This window comes from Balaenoptera acutorostrata, chromosome 18 (assembly GCF_949987535.1).
Source record: "Balaenoptera acutorostrata chromosome 18, mBalAcu1.1, whole genome shotgun sequence".
Lineage (NCBI taxonomy): Eukaryota > Metazoa > Chordata > Mammalia > Artiodactyla > Balaenopteridae > Balaenoptera > Balaenoptera acutorostrata.
Window position 1 is genome coordinate 68187972 of NC_080081.1, and position 14534 is coordinate 68202505.

General features: G+C 36.2%; 1 long non-coding RNA gene across 5 annotated transcripts in view; it reads right to left on the minus strand.

The window, feature by feature from the left end:
- The window catches only part of LOC103018088 (uncharacterized), a 547177-nt gene that overhangs the window by 531856 nt on the left and 787 nt on the right, over positions 1-14534 (minus strand). The window lies entirely within an intron of this gene.

Genomic DNA, 14534 nt, shown 5'->3' on the forward strand with positions numbered 1-14534 from the left:
ATTTTAATAAATCTGTAGATCATTTTGGGTAGTGTAGATACTTTAACAATACTAATTCTTCCAATCCACGAGCACAGAATATCTTTCCATTTATTTATGTCTTCAGTTTACTTCATCAATGTCTTGTAGTTTTCAGTGTACAGATTTTCACCTCCTTGGCTAGATTTATTCCTAGGTATTTCATTCTTTTTGATGCCATTCTAAATAGAGTTATTTTCTCCATTTCTCTTCCTAATAGTCATTAGTGTATACAAATGCATTGATATTTGTATATTGGTTTTGTATCTTGCAAATTTACTGAATTTGATTATTAGTCCTAACAGTTTTTTGGTGACATCTTTAGGTCTTCTACATATAATACCATGTCATCTGCGAATAGAGACAGTTTTAAGTCTTCCTTTCCAATTTGGATACCTTTTATTTATTTTCTTGTCTAGTTGCTCTATCTAGGACTTCCAGTACTATATTGAACAAAAGTGTCATGGGTATCCTTGTGTTGTTCCTGATCTTAGAGGAAAAGCTTTCAACTCTTCATCATTGATTATGATGTTAGCTGTGGGCTTGTCATATATGGCCCATATTACATCAAGGTATGTTCCATCTACACCCAGTCTGTTGAGAGTTTTTATCATGAACGAATGTTGAATTTTGCAACATAATTTTTCTGCATTTATTGAGATGATCATATAGTTTTTATCCTTCATTTTGTCAATATGATCGATTGATTTGCAGATGTTGATCCATCCTGCATCCTAGGAATGTTGATCCATCCTGCATCCTAGGAATAAATCCTACTTGATCATGGTGTAAGATCCTTTTAATGTAATGTTGAATTGGTTTGCTAATATTAGGTTGAGGATTTTTGCATCTATGTTTATCAGTGAAAATTGACCTGTAATTCTCTTCTATCATAGTGTCCTTGTCTGGCTTTGGTATTAGGATAGTGCTGACCTCATAAAATGAGTTTGAAAATGTCCTCTCCTCTTCTGTTTTTTGAAAGAATTTGAGAATATCAGATATTAATTCTTTAATTGGTTAGTAGAATTCTGTGAAGCCATCTGGTGCTGAACTTTCATTTGTTGGGAGCGTTTTGATTACTAATTCAATAACCTTACTAGCAATTGGTCTGTTCAGATTTTCTATTTCCTCATGATTTAGTCTTAGTAGGTTGTATGTTTCTAGGAATTTATCCATTTCTTTTAGGTTGTCTAACTTGTTGGTATATAATTGTTCATAGTAATCTCTTATGATCCTTTGTATTTCTATGGTAACAGTTGCAATGTATCCTCTTTCATTTCTTATTTATTTGAGTCTCTTTTTTTCTTGGTGAGTCTAGCTAAAGGTTTGTCAACTGTGTTTATCTTTAAAAAAAAGCAGCTCTTAGTTTCATTGATCTTTTCTATTGTCTTTTTTAGTCTCTATTTCTACTCTTTTAAATTTATTTCCTTCCTTCTACTAAATTTGGGCTTAGATTTTTTTCCTAGTCCTTTGAGGTATACAGTAAATTTTTTTAATCTGAGATCTTTCTTGCATCTTAATGTAGGTGTTTATTCCTATAAACTTACCGCTTACAACTGCTTGTGCTGTATCCCATAAGTTTTGGTATGTTGCTTTTCCATTTTCATTTGTCTCAAAATATTTTTTGACTGCCCTTTTGATTTCTTTGACCCAATGGTTATTCAGAAGCATGTTGTTTAATCTCCACATAAATTCTCCAGTTTTCTAATAATTGATTTCTGATTTCATAAAAGATGCTTGATATGAGTTCAATCTCTTAAATGTATTAAGACTTATTTTGTGGCCAAACATGTGATCTATCCTAGAGAATATTCCATGTGTGCTTGAGAAGAATGTGTATTCTGCTTCTTTCGGATGGAATGGTCTGTATATGTCTGTTAAGTTCATATTTCTGTATATGTTTGTTAAGTTCATCTGATATAACATGTAGTTTAGGACCAATGTTTCCATACTGATTTGCTACCTACAAGATCTATCCATTGTTGAAAGTGGGGTATTGAAGTTCTCTACTATTACTGTATGGCTATCTATTTCTCTCTTCATGTCTGTTAATATTTGCTATATATAATTAGGTGCTCCCATGTTGGGTATATATTTACAAATGTTATATTGTCTTGGAATGACCCCTTTTTCATTATATAATGACCTTCTTTGCCTGTTATTAGACTCTGGCTTAAACTCTATTTTGTCTGTTTGTCTGATATAAATATAACTAAGCCTGCTTTTTTTTTTTTTTTTTTGGTGTCTATTTGCATGGAATATCTTTTTTTCATCCCTTCACTTTCAGTCTGTACACATTCTTAAAGCTAAAGTGAAAGAGCATATACTTTTTAAAAATTCATTTAGCCATTCTATGTCTTTTGATTGGAGCAGTTTTTACCATGTTAAATTTGAAGCTTACTAGATAGATGTTCAAGAGGAGATGTGGATGAGTATGGAGTCCAGGGGAGTAATCTAGGCTGGAGACGTAAGTATAGGAGTTGTGAAACTCTACCACTAACTCTCCTTTGCCTTTCTTAACTTCTCCAATTTCCTCACCTTTTAGGTAGGACCAAATGTAACTGCCATTTTTGTAGGTTAAAAATGGTAAAATATAGCAATTTCATATGGTTCAACCACATATAAATGGAAAGATTCCTACCCTATTTCTTAAGGCAGTTAAAATGTTCAATGAGATTAACGTGTGAAAATTTACACAGTAAATGTTTAAAGTATTGTTATGAGAGAGCTTGTCTAGTTACAAATTAGAAGAAGCATTTTCATAACTCAGAATTTGTTCTCATGCAACACACATTTTAAGATGATTTCAGGTTCTCTATGTGGAATCTGTTTAGGGAGGTCCCATGACTGGAGTTAAAGCATTTAGCAAATGTTTGAATGCTCTGTGTCAGCACAAAGCTCATCACCTGTTTGAGAAACTGCTCTTAGACAATGCTGGAGAGATAAAGTCTGCCTAAACCTGCTTTTTAAAATAATCCGGTCTAGATTTACCCAATCCTGGATCAATACCCCTAATTAGCATACCAAAAAGTGCTCCAGTCTTGACCCAGGACCTGCTAAAGTCAGTTTGAACTCCACTCAGTGCTGGATAAACTGGTTAGGCACTCTGTATCTAGCAGCAATACCTTAGTTTGGGTCATTTCTCTTATCTTTGTTAACTAACCATTTAGTCCCATGGTTTCCTTACAGTTCCTGGAATGTGTCAAGAATTTGCCCTCTCCCCTCTATTCATTTCCCCACCTTTCACTTGTGGGTTCACCCTCCTCACCTTCTTCAGATCTTTGCACACATGTTAATTACTCATGGAGTCTTTTGTTGACTATCCTTTTGTAAATCAAAACCACTCCACCTAGCACCATCCAGAACTCCCTATCTCTTCTCCCTGATTTTTTTTTTTTTTCTTCAGGGCACTTACCATCTGAGAAAGCAAAAATCCCTGAAATCTGGAAATTGGCCTGATATTCACAGCTAGGCCATGGTGTTCTCCTGTTGGCCATAAACAATCTCACAGAATGTCAACAACAGGCAAGGACACAATTATAAAATTGTCCCTGCTTTCTGACAACATGCAATCCAAATAAAATCTCTACTTATTAGAACCTCCCCAAAGTTATCCAGCCAAGGCCTAAATCCTATGATAGGTTCTTTTTAACACCCTCTTACTGAGCTCCCCCATAGTTCCCTGTGGTGATAGTTCTCCCTCACTGCAACAATAAACCCAAGTTGTTCAACTACAGGTGTGTTCCTGGTGATATTTGCCTGGAGGACAGTGATACATCTAACATACTATCTGTTCTTCTTACTTATTTTTTGATTGTCTGTCTTTTCCCACTAGGATATATTTCTATGAGAACATGGATTTTTGGCTATTTGGTCAGTATTAACATTGCCAGCAGCTAGAACCATGCCTGGTATATTATAGGCTCTCAATAAATAGTTCTTGAATGAATGAATGAACAGTAAGCACTCAGATTTCAGTAGGCATTAGAGATGCAAGCACGAACCAGAGCAAGTCCTTGAGATCTTCAGAGTTTGACTAGTACTGGTTCAATAAGTTTGCCTGAGGAAAGGAAGAAAGCGGCAGAGACAGAAAGTCAAATTCTGCACTGGGGCCTGCTGTGTAACTCTGTTTTCCATTCCTGCTTTCTGTTCCATTGCTTTCTTTCTTTATCAGGATCATCCTTGGGAGGAAGTCAGACACACTCTCCTGAAACCAGTGCCAGCTAAAAGAAACCAGATATTTCTAATCTTCTGAGGCACAGGCTAGTAAAACTACTCCCTCTTGGGAGGAAAGTACTTGTCCATATTAGGTAAATTATCCATCTCTCCAAGGGAGCCAAATAATAATGATTTTCAAAGGCCAAGTAATAATTCAGTGATGAGTAAAATTTTTCCACAGCAAGTAAGAGTTTAGAGTATTTATACATTCCCCCAAGCCTTTCAATTAGAAATATAGCAGGGCTTCCCTGGTGGCGCAGTGGTTGAGAGTCTGCCTGCCAATGCAGGGGACACGGGTTCGAGCCCTGGTCTGGGAAGATCCCACATGCCGCGGAGCAGCTTGGCCCGTGGGCCACAACTACTGAGCCTGCGCGTCTGGAGCCTGTGCTCCGCAACAAGAGAGGCCGCGACAGTGAGAGGCCTGCGCACCGTGATGAAGGGTGGCACCCGCTCACCGCAACTAGAGAGGGCCCTCGCGCAGAAACGGAGACCCAACACAGCCAAAAATAAAAATAAAAACATAAAAAAAAAAAAAGAAAGAAATATAGAAAATGGCCCAATAATTTGTTATTTCTAAACCTAAATGCATTTACCCAACATGTAGCTGGTTACTAGCATTCATAGCAATATTTATGACATGCGTGTTGGCTCTGTAGGTGTACAACACAGAGTCTTGATGACATCATTTAAAACTTTAAAATGTAGTATATTAGGATATGAACTTCTCAGTATTATACACACACACACACACACACACACACACACAGAGTAACAGTTGAATAATTGCACGTCACACACATCTATTCCCTGTTAAGGGTACAGCTAAAAATCAGTCAGAAATGTTGCCACTTGTCATAAAATATTTTCCTTTGTTTTCTATCATGGAACTAGCCACAGTGGATGCTAAGGTAGGTGATAAGAGAAGTATATTTGTTTTCAGTGTTTTCTCCAGCTTCTTCTTAGGAGAATTTATCATTGGATGAATCTCATTTGCAGGCCTTCCAAATAAATTTACAGATCTCTATAGGGTTGATGGACAATTATGTCCATGGGCAGTGGGTACTTCAAATGGTGGCAAGCAGTGTGTTTTCTCTGTCAAGATATATTTAGTTCCAGTGCAGTCAATAAAAAAGAAAACATGGCTGAGTCTTCAGTAAAACCTAAGAGGCTTCCTTCAATGTTACACTGATTGAACTATGAAGATTCGAAGCCAAAACAGTTAAATATATAGGAGAGGAAAATATATATATATATAGGAGAGAAAATAGTCCATGTTCTCAAGTAATGAAAAACATACCAATCTATCACATACTATATTCTTCGTTTGACTTCCAATTTTTATAAAAGCAGAAATAAAGTGCAGATATCTTTCAAGGCAACTTGAGAAACTATTACAAACTCATCTTAGGCACTGGTCCTGCCATCACCTTCATCTTATTCTCTCATTCTCTCCAAACAGCCTTCTCTTGTGTTTCAAAAAAATCCCTTACGTAGCTTATTAGCTCTCATAATTCAAAAAGCCCTTGAAATAATCTTTCTTGATAAAATGACACAAATGATGATCCAGAAGAATAAGCTTATAGGAATCACCAAAAAATCGTTTACTAGTTTATTAATAAAGGATATTGTAAAGGATACAGATGAACAACCAGATGAAGAGGTACACAGGATGAAGTATGGAAGAGTCCCAGGAGCAGGAGCTTCTGTCCCCAAGGAACTGGGGTGGCCCTACCTTCCTGGCATGTGGATGCTTTCACCAAACCAGAAGCTCCTCCTCTGCCCATTTTTCAATCGAGTTGTTTTTTGTTGTTGTTGTCAGGTCATAGGAGTTCTTAATATATTCTAGATATTAACACCTTATCAGATATATGATTTGCAAATATTTTCTCCCAGTCCATGAGTTGCCTTTTCACTCTGTTGATTGTGTCCTTTGAAGCAAAGAATTTTATAGTAGGAAAGGTTTTAAGAGCTGGGGTGAGGACATTGTAGACCACCTGTGTTAACTGGCCTTACCCAAAGGAAAAGTAAACTTTCTCTTATCTTCATGACAGGGGGTACTTTTACAACCTGGAGCTAGGCACCCACGGTGGTTAGGCTCCTACTCTCCCAGCAGACAATGAGCGATGGGAGCATATCTTCCTTGATTATTACATTTCAAAGGGATGGCTATGGGAGAGAGGAGGTTAAAGGCTTTTTTTTTTTTTTTAATTTACATCTCTGGAGGTTCCTTAAAAAACTAAAAATAGAGTTGCCATATGATCCACCAATCCCACTTTTGAGCATATATTTGGAAAAGACGAAAACTCTAATTCGAAAGATACATGTACCCCAATGTTCACAGCAGCACCATTTATAATAGCCAAGACATGGAAGCAACCTAAATGTCCGTTGACAGATGAATGGATAAAGAAGGTATGGTAAATATATACAGTGGAGTATCACTCAGCCATAAAAAATAATGAAATAATGCTATTTGCAGCAACATGGATGAACCTAGAGATTATCATACTAATTGAAGTAAATCAGAGACAGACAAATATCATATGATATCAATTATATGTGGAATAAAAATTGATACACAAATGAACTTATTTACGAAGCAGAAATAGACACACAGACATAGAAAACAAACTTATGGTTACTAAAAGGGAAGGGGAGGGAGGGATAAATTAGGAGTTTGGGATTAATAGATATACACTACTATATATAAAATAGATAAACAACAAGGACCTACTGTATAACACAGGGAACTATATTTAATATCTGGTAATAACCTATAATGGAATAGAATCTGAAAAAGAATAGATACCTATGTGTGTACCTAATATATATACATATATATATATATCTGAATCACTTTTCTGTACATTTGAAACTAACACAACATTGTAAATAAACTATACTTCAATTTTTTTAAAGCCATTAAAAAAATCAATTTTTTTTTTTTTTTTTAAACTTTGGGTTTATTTATTTATTTATTTATTTATTTATTTTTGGCTGTGTTGGGTCTTAGTTTCTGTGCGAGGGCTTTCTCTAGTTGCGGCAAGCGGGGGCCACTCCTCATCGCGGTGCGCGGGCCTCTTATTAGCGCCGCCTCTCTTGTTGCGGAGCACAGGCTCCAGACGCGCAGGCTCAGTAATTGTGGCTCACGGGCCTAGTTGCTCCGCGGCATGTGGGATCTTCCCAGACCAGGGCTCGAACCCGTGTCCCCTGCATTGGCAGGCAGATTCTCAACCACTGCGCCACCAGGGAAGCCCAAAAAAATCAATTCTAAAAAAAAAAAATTACACATCAAAGGGGCAGAGAAAGAATTTACAAGTTGTCAGAAGTAAATGCTCTAAGAAAAGGGAAGTCATGAGCCTAGAGGGAAGAAGCCTGTCTAAAGTTTAGTTAAGCTGAGTGAACTGTAAGGCCATGTTGATGAAAATAAAGCATTTGGGGACATGAGAGATCAGAAAAACTAATTCCAACTGAGGAATCCCAGAAAGTGTCAGAAGTGATAACATTATGTAGCCTATAAAGCAATATAAGATTCAGCAGAAAAGTTACTGAGGAGGAAAATGCAAAGTAAAATAACATCACTAGAGAGAAACAGAAAGAAAGAAATGATATTTCATCACGAGATAGCTAATAAGACACCAGTGTGTCAAAGGAGTTTTATCGTGGAAGACTCAGTCTGGAAACATAGGTGGAATCAGACTGCTGAGGGCTTTACTATCATATTAAGGATGCAGAATTTATTTTGTGGACCCTGGGGGCTCGATGAAAAAATTTAACAGCGGGGATATGACATGATCTGTGTTTTGAAAGTATGGAAAGTAGCTAAGCAAGGAGGAGACAGGCAGTAGAGAGAGCCCTGCCTGTTGGGCCTTCCTGTTGCCACTGTGTGGCCCGCACAGCTGGTAGGTGTTTCCAAAAAATGTACAAAAGTACAAAAAAAGGGTATAATGGCCTCCCATTCACCAGTTTCAACAATGACTAATTCATGGCTAATGTTGATTTACCTAAACCCACACCCATTTCCCCCACTCCTGTCCCCATGAATTATTTGGAAGCAAATCTGAAACGTATCATTTCATCTATAGGCATTTCAGTATTTATCCTTGCAAGATATATCTTTAAAGAATAAAGATTCTTTTAAAAAAACAAGCCACAGTACCATTATCACACCTAAAAAAATAGCAATAATTCCTTAATATTTTTGGATATGTAATCAGTGTTCAAATTTCTATATTATTTCAAATTTTTATAGTTTGCTTTCAACAATTTCTTTGTTGGTTCTCCCACTCCTCTCTCTTTTCCTTTTTGATATATTTGTGAGGAAACACTGTTATGTGTCCTGCAGAGTTTCCTATATTCCGGATCTGGCTGACTGTATCCCTTTAATGTCATTTAACATGTTCCTTTGTCTTCTTTATTTTTTGTAAATAACTAGTTAGCTACAAAAAGGCATGACTGGATTTTTTGCTTTTTTGCAAGACTCCTTTCTAGTTTCTCTTTTTGTGATGTTAGCAACCAATCAATGACTAGGTAAATTATTTCATTTGGAGTTTCAAAATGGTGAAAATCTGATCCTATCAATTCTGCATTTATTAGCCTTTATTCTTCTTTAAAAAGAAATTTCCACTCATGAGTTAACTGAATCCCTTGAGGTACAGCGATTTATAAAAACAGGATAAATGTTTAATTCTATCTCTTTATTTACCAGTTTCCATTAGTATTAGTAACAGGAAATATAAGTATTTATATATATCTATTATATTGTATACCATGTTAAAATAGCAGAATAAAGCAAAAACCTAAAATATAATGGTTACCAATTGAGGGAGGGAGGAACAGGATGAAGGAACTGGAATAGAAACTAAAATTTCTGAGTTTAATCTTATTTTATAGATTTTACTTGTAACTATACAATTATTTTAAATACTTATTAAAATAAATTATAAAATAATTCCTAAGAACTAAAAAAAGTTTCAATTCCTAAAAACAGAAGCAAAAACAAGTATTTCTGTGTATCAAGTTGTTGACATAGCCAACCAGAAAGAAATTATTTTAAACGACTTAAAAAACTCATAATTTGTATATGCATTTCCAGTAGTATATAGTCTAAGGACAAAAAAAAACCTTCAATAAAAATCTTTAAATGTTCCAGTGATTATACTGTCGATGGTAGCATTAGTGTTGCTATTCTGAGATGGTTGCAAATGTTATGTGGGACAAAACAATCACCATTTTGATGCAGTTGGGGACCAACATTTTCAGTGTGGGAGAAAGGCTATCAGATGTAGGATAAAGAGGTTAAATAAAAATCTTATAGTACTGAATTTTTTTTATATGACAAATCTTGTTTTCTTACCTCCCAACCTTATTAAAATTTTTATTTAATTAAGCCTAAAAGACTAATAAAAAAATTTTAAGGCACTGTTCTAGACAACCGTTTATCCACCAAAGCTTAAACTTCGAAATACATTTTTTGGACATATTAAACATTTATTACAGGTTTGAAGGTATCTCCTTTTTTTTCAAGGAATATAAAATATACAGGTAATTGAGTTTGTGTATAAAATTATACTTGGCATATTAATTTAAATAGGATTTAAAATCCTAACAGAATTTTATTTTTTCTTTTTCTTTTATTTACTTATTTACTTGTAAATGCTATATTTTGCATCTCTAATACACAAAGTCCATTTTTCTTATTCTCATAACTAAAAAAAATCACTATTCCACCTAATGTTATCGTATTAGTTTGCCAGGGCTGCCATAACAACATACCCCAGACTAGGGGATTTAAACAACAGAAATTAATTTTCTCTGCGTCTGGAGGCTGAAATCCAAGATCAAAGTGAGAGCAGGGTTGGTTTTCTCTGAGGCCTCTCTCCTTGGCTTGCAAATAGCCCCTTCTCGCTGTACCCTCACAAGGTCTTTTCTCTGTGTGCTGGCATCCCTAGTGTCTCTCTCTCAATCTGTGTCCTAATCTCTTCTTTTAAGGATACCAGTCATATTGAATTAGGGCCCACCCTAACAGCCTCATTTAACTTAATCACCTCTTTAAAGGTCTTATCTTCAAATACAATCACATTTTGAGGTACTAGACATTACCGCTTCTACATATTAATTTGGGGCGGCGGCGGGGGGGGGGCAGCACAATTCAGCCTGTAACAGTTAATAGTAATTCCTTAATATCACATAGCCAATTCACATTCAGTTTTCTTACGGTTTACTACACTATGTATTGGGCAGATTGTATTATCATGTTGTCACTTTAACAAGTTACTCTGTGCCTCTTTATTCAAGTAAACTGGTAGTTAGACCTAGGGGCTTGATTCAATTCAGATTCTATTTCTGTTTTTATGAACATAATTCATAAATAGCAATAATATGAAATACACTACATCAGGAGGCATATAATACTTGATCAGCTCACGTTTTGTATTGTTAAGATTGACCAGGTGTTTTCAGGCTGATCCATTCCTCATAAAGTTCCCTTTCACTCTTCCACCTAATGGTTGGTTATTTGGCAACCATTAGTTATTATTTCCTCAGCTGTGTCCAGTCTATTAATAGGTCCATCAAAGGAATGCTTCATTTCTGTTGCATTTTTTTTTTATCTACACCATTTCTTTTCAGTTTTCTTAGGATTTTCATCTCTCTTAGATTGCCCATCTGTTCTTGCATGCTGTCTATCCATTAGAGCTCTTAGCATATTAATCATAGTTTTATTTCTTTATTGAAGTATAGTTGATATACATTATGTTAAAGGTGTACAATATAGTGATTCACAATTTTTAAAGGTTATACTTCATTTATAATTATTATAAAATGTTGTCTATATTTCCCGTGTTGTACAATATATTCTTGTAGCTTATTTTATACGTAACCGTTTGTACCTCATTAACCATAGTTTTAAATTGCCAGTCTGATAATTCCAACATCCATGCTATGTCTGGTTGTGATGCTTGTTCTATCTCTTTAAACTGTATTTTTGGCCTTTTAGTATGCCTTGTAATTTTTTCTTGATAGCTAGACATGATGTACTGGATAAAAGGAACTGCTGTAAATAGGCCTTTAGTTATGTGGTGGTAAGGTTTGGGAAGGGGAAGCAGTCTACAGCCCTTGGATTAGGTCTCAGTCTTTTAGTGAGCCTGTGTGCCCGAACTGTGAACCTCACAAGTGTTTCTCAGATTCCCCCACCCACAGGTGAGACACATGGCTACAGTGGGCTGGAATTGGGGATCTCCTTTCCCCCAGGTCAGCTAGGCCCTAATAAAACCAGCAGATTAGGCTCTGGTTTACTAGTTTCCCCTGAGGGCAGGCGTTGTTAAAACTACAAAGTGCTCTGGTGTTTTCATCCTACCAGCCTGCCCTATGGATCACACCTGCCAGCCTCTACAACTGCATGAGCCAATTCCTTAAAATGAAGGAATGACTCTACCCAGAGCAATTAGGCAAGGAAAGGAAATGAAAGGCATCCCAACTGTAAGGAATAAGTAAAATTTCCTCAATTTACAGATGACACGATCCTATATAAAGAAACCTTAAAGAACACACACACGCACACCACACACAAGTATTAGCACTAATAAACAAATTTGGCAAGTTTTCAGAGTGCAAGATCAACACTCAAAAATCAGTTCTTTTTTAATACATCAACAATGAATAATCCAAAAAGGAAATTAAGTAAAAATTCCATTTATAATTGCATTTACTATGGACTAAATTGTGTTCCCCCAAAATTCATGTTAAAGCCCTATGCCCCAATGTGATTGTTTTTGGAAAGAGGGCCTAGTATCTTTATAATAAGAGACACCAGAGCTGCCTTTCTCTCCCTCACCACCACATGAGGACACCCGGAGAAGGCAGTTCTCTACAAGCCAGGAAGACAACTCTCACCAGAAACCAAATCTGTCAGCACCTTGATCTTGGACTTCCCAGACTCCAGAACTGTGAGAAAGAAATTTCTGTTGTTTAAGGCACCCAGTCTGTGGGATTTTGTTATAGCAGCCCCGAACAGACTAAGATAGCATTCAGAAAAAAAAATGAAATAGATGGGAATAAATTAACTAAGGAGATGAAAGACTTGTACACTGGAAACTACAAATATTGCGAAAAAACATTAAAGAAGACTTAAATAAATGGAAAGACATCAGGTTCACGGATTGGAGGACTTAATATTTTAAGATAACAATACTTGTCAAAGAGATCTATTAATTCAATGCAATCCCTATCAAAATCCCAGTTGCCTTTTTTGCAAAAATGAAAAAGCTGATCCTCAAACTCATATAAAATTGCAAGGGGTCTGAAGAGCCAAAACAATATTGGAAAAGAACAAAACTGGAGGACTTACACTTCTCAATTTCAAAACTTAGTACAAAGCTACAGTGTGGTGCTGGCACAGGACAGACATATAGATGGACAGAGTAGAAGTAATACTCCAGAAACAAACCCATACATCTATGGCAAATTGATTTTTGACAAGGTTGTCAAGTCCATTCATTGTGGATAAGAATATTCTCTTCAACAAATGATTCTGGGACAACATGCAAAAGAATGAAATGGAATGCCTACCACAGAATGTATATAAAAATAAACTCAAAATGGGTTAATGACTTAATATAAGAGCTAAAACCATAAAACTCTTAAAAGAATATAGGGGTGAATTCTGTAGAACCAAAACTAAAATGGAGTCACTTATATTGGGAACAAAATGGAGTTGGACAACACAGGTGCACTAAAGAAAAACGAAACTTTACCCTACCTAATGTAAGTTGCAGGAATTTACAGCCCTCCTCAGAAATCAGCAGAGGATGCCAGCCAATCCCCAAAGACCAAGTCTGCTCATGCTATCTTTGGACTTCCTTGTTTCCCTGACACAACTACCCTGATCCAAATAAGGATCAGCTGAAAAAGCCAAATTACTTCTGCATTTACCCTATACACACTCTTTAGTCTGTGAGCAACTCAGAACTCGTCGCTCCCATAGCCTTGAGTTTCTTGGCTTGCAGGTTGAAATCCTTGTGATAAACTCACTTTCTGCTTTGTGTAAAACGAAGTGCAGAGATGGTTTTCAACAATCCTTATGACCTTGGATTTGGCAATGGATTCTTAAATATGACACCAAAATCACAATCCACAACAGAAAAAAATAGATAAATTAGACTTCACCAAAAATTTAAGTTTGAAAATCAAAAAACATTAGCAAGAAAGTGAAGACAACCTACAGAATGTGAGAAAATATTTGTAAATCATATCTCTGATAAGGGTCTAGTATCCAGAATATATAAAGAACTCATAACTTAACAAAAAAACAAACAACCCAATTTAAAAATGGGCAAAGGACTTGAATAGACATTTCTCCAAAGAATATATACAAATGGCCAATAAGAACATGAAAAGATTCTCAATTAATATCATTAGCCATCAGGGAACTGCAAATCAAAACCACAATGAGATACCATTTTATACCCGCTAGAATGGCTATGATCAAAAACAAAACAAGACAAAAGTTTTGGTGAGGATGTGGAGAAACTGGAACTGCCATACATTGCTATCAGTATGTAAAATGTCTCAGCCACTGTGGAAAACAGTTTATTGACTCCACAAATATTTAAGCACAGAATTACCATATGACCCAGCAGTTCCATTCCTGGGTACTGACAAAGACTCTCTCCTTGACTAAACTTTAGTCAGGCTCCTCTAAGCCCTCTTAGTCTCTACTTTAGTATCGGTCTTGTGGGATCTGCATCAACCAGTTGTAGTAAGAATCCAGCTAGGTCAGTTTAGAGAGAACCCCTACCGGGGTATCTGATCACCCTCAATATCTGATCGGATTCTTCATCCCCCCACCGTTAATAGCTGATCATCCTGGTCTGCCTTCAGTTAAGAATCCTTTCAAGTCGGTTTGGCCAGAATTTAGCCCTTACACCTGATATTTCCTTTTAGGCAATTTCCACCCAGTTTCCCCGCCCCACCTTGGCTATAAATCCTTACTTGTCTATGCTGTTTTTGTAATTGAACCCAGTTCTATACTAAGGTCTCTTCTCTCTACTGCAATAGTTCCTGAATAAAACCTGTTTTTTTTTACCGCTTTAATTACTGTCAGATTCCAGGTTTCTTTAACAGTATATACCGGAAAGAGTTGAAAACAGGGACTCAAAACAATACTTCGACACAAATATTCATAGCAGCACTATTCACAATAGCTCAAAGGTGTAAACAACCCAAATGTCCATCGCTGGATGTATGAATTAATTGGGGTATATACATACAAATAAGATGCAATATTAGCCATAAAAAGA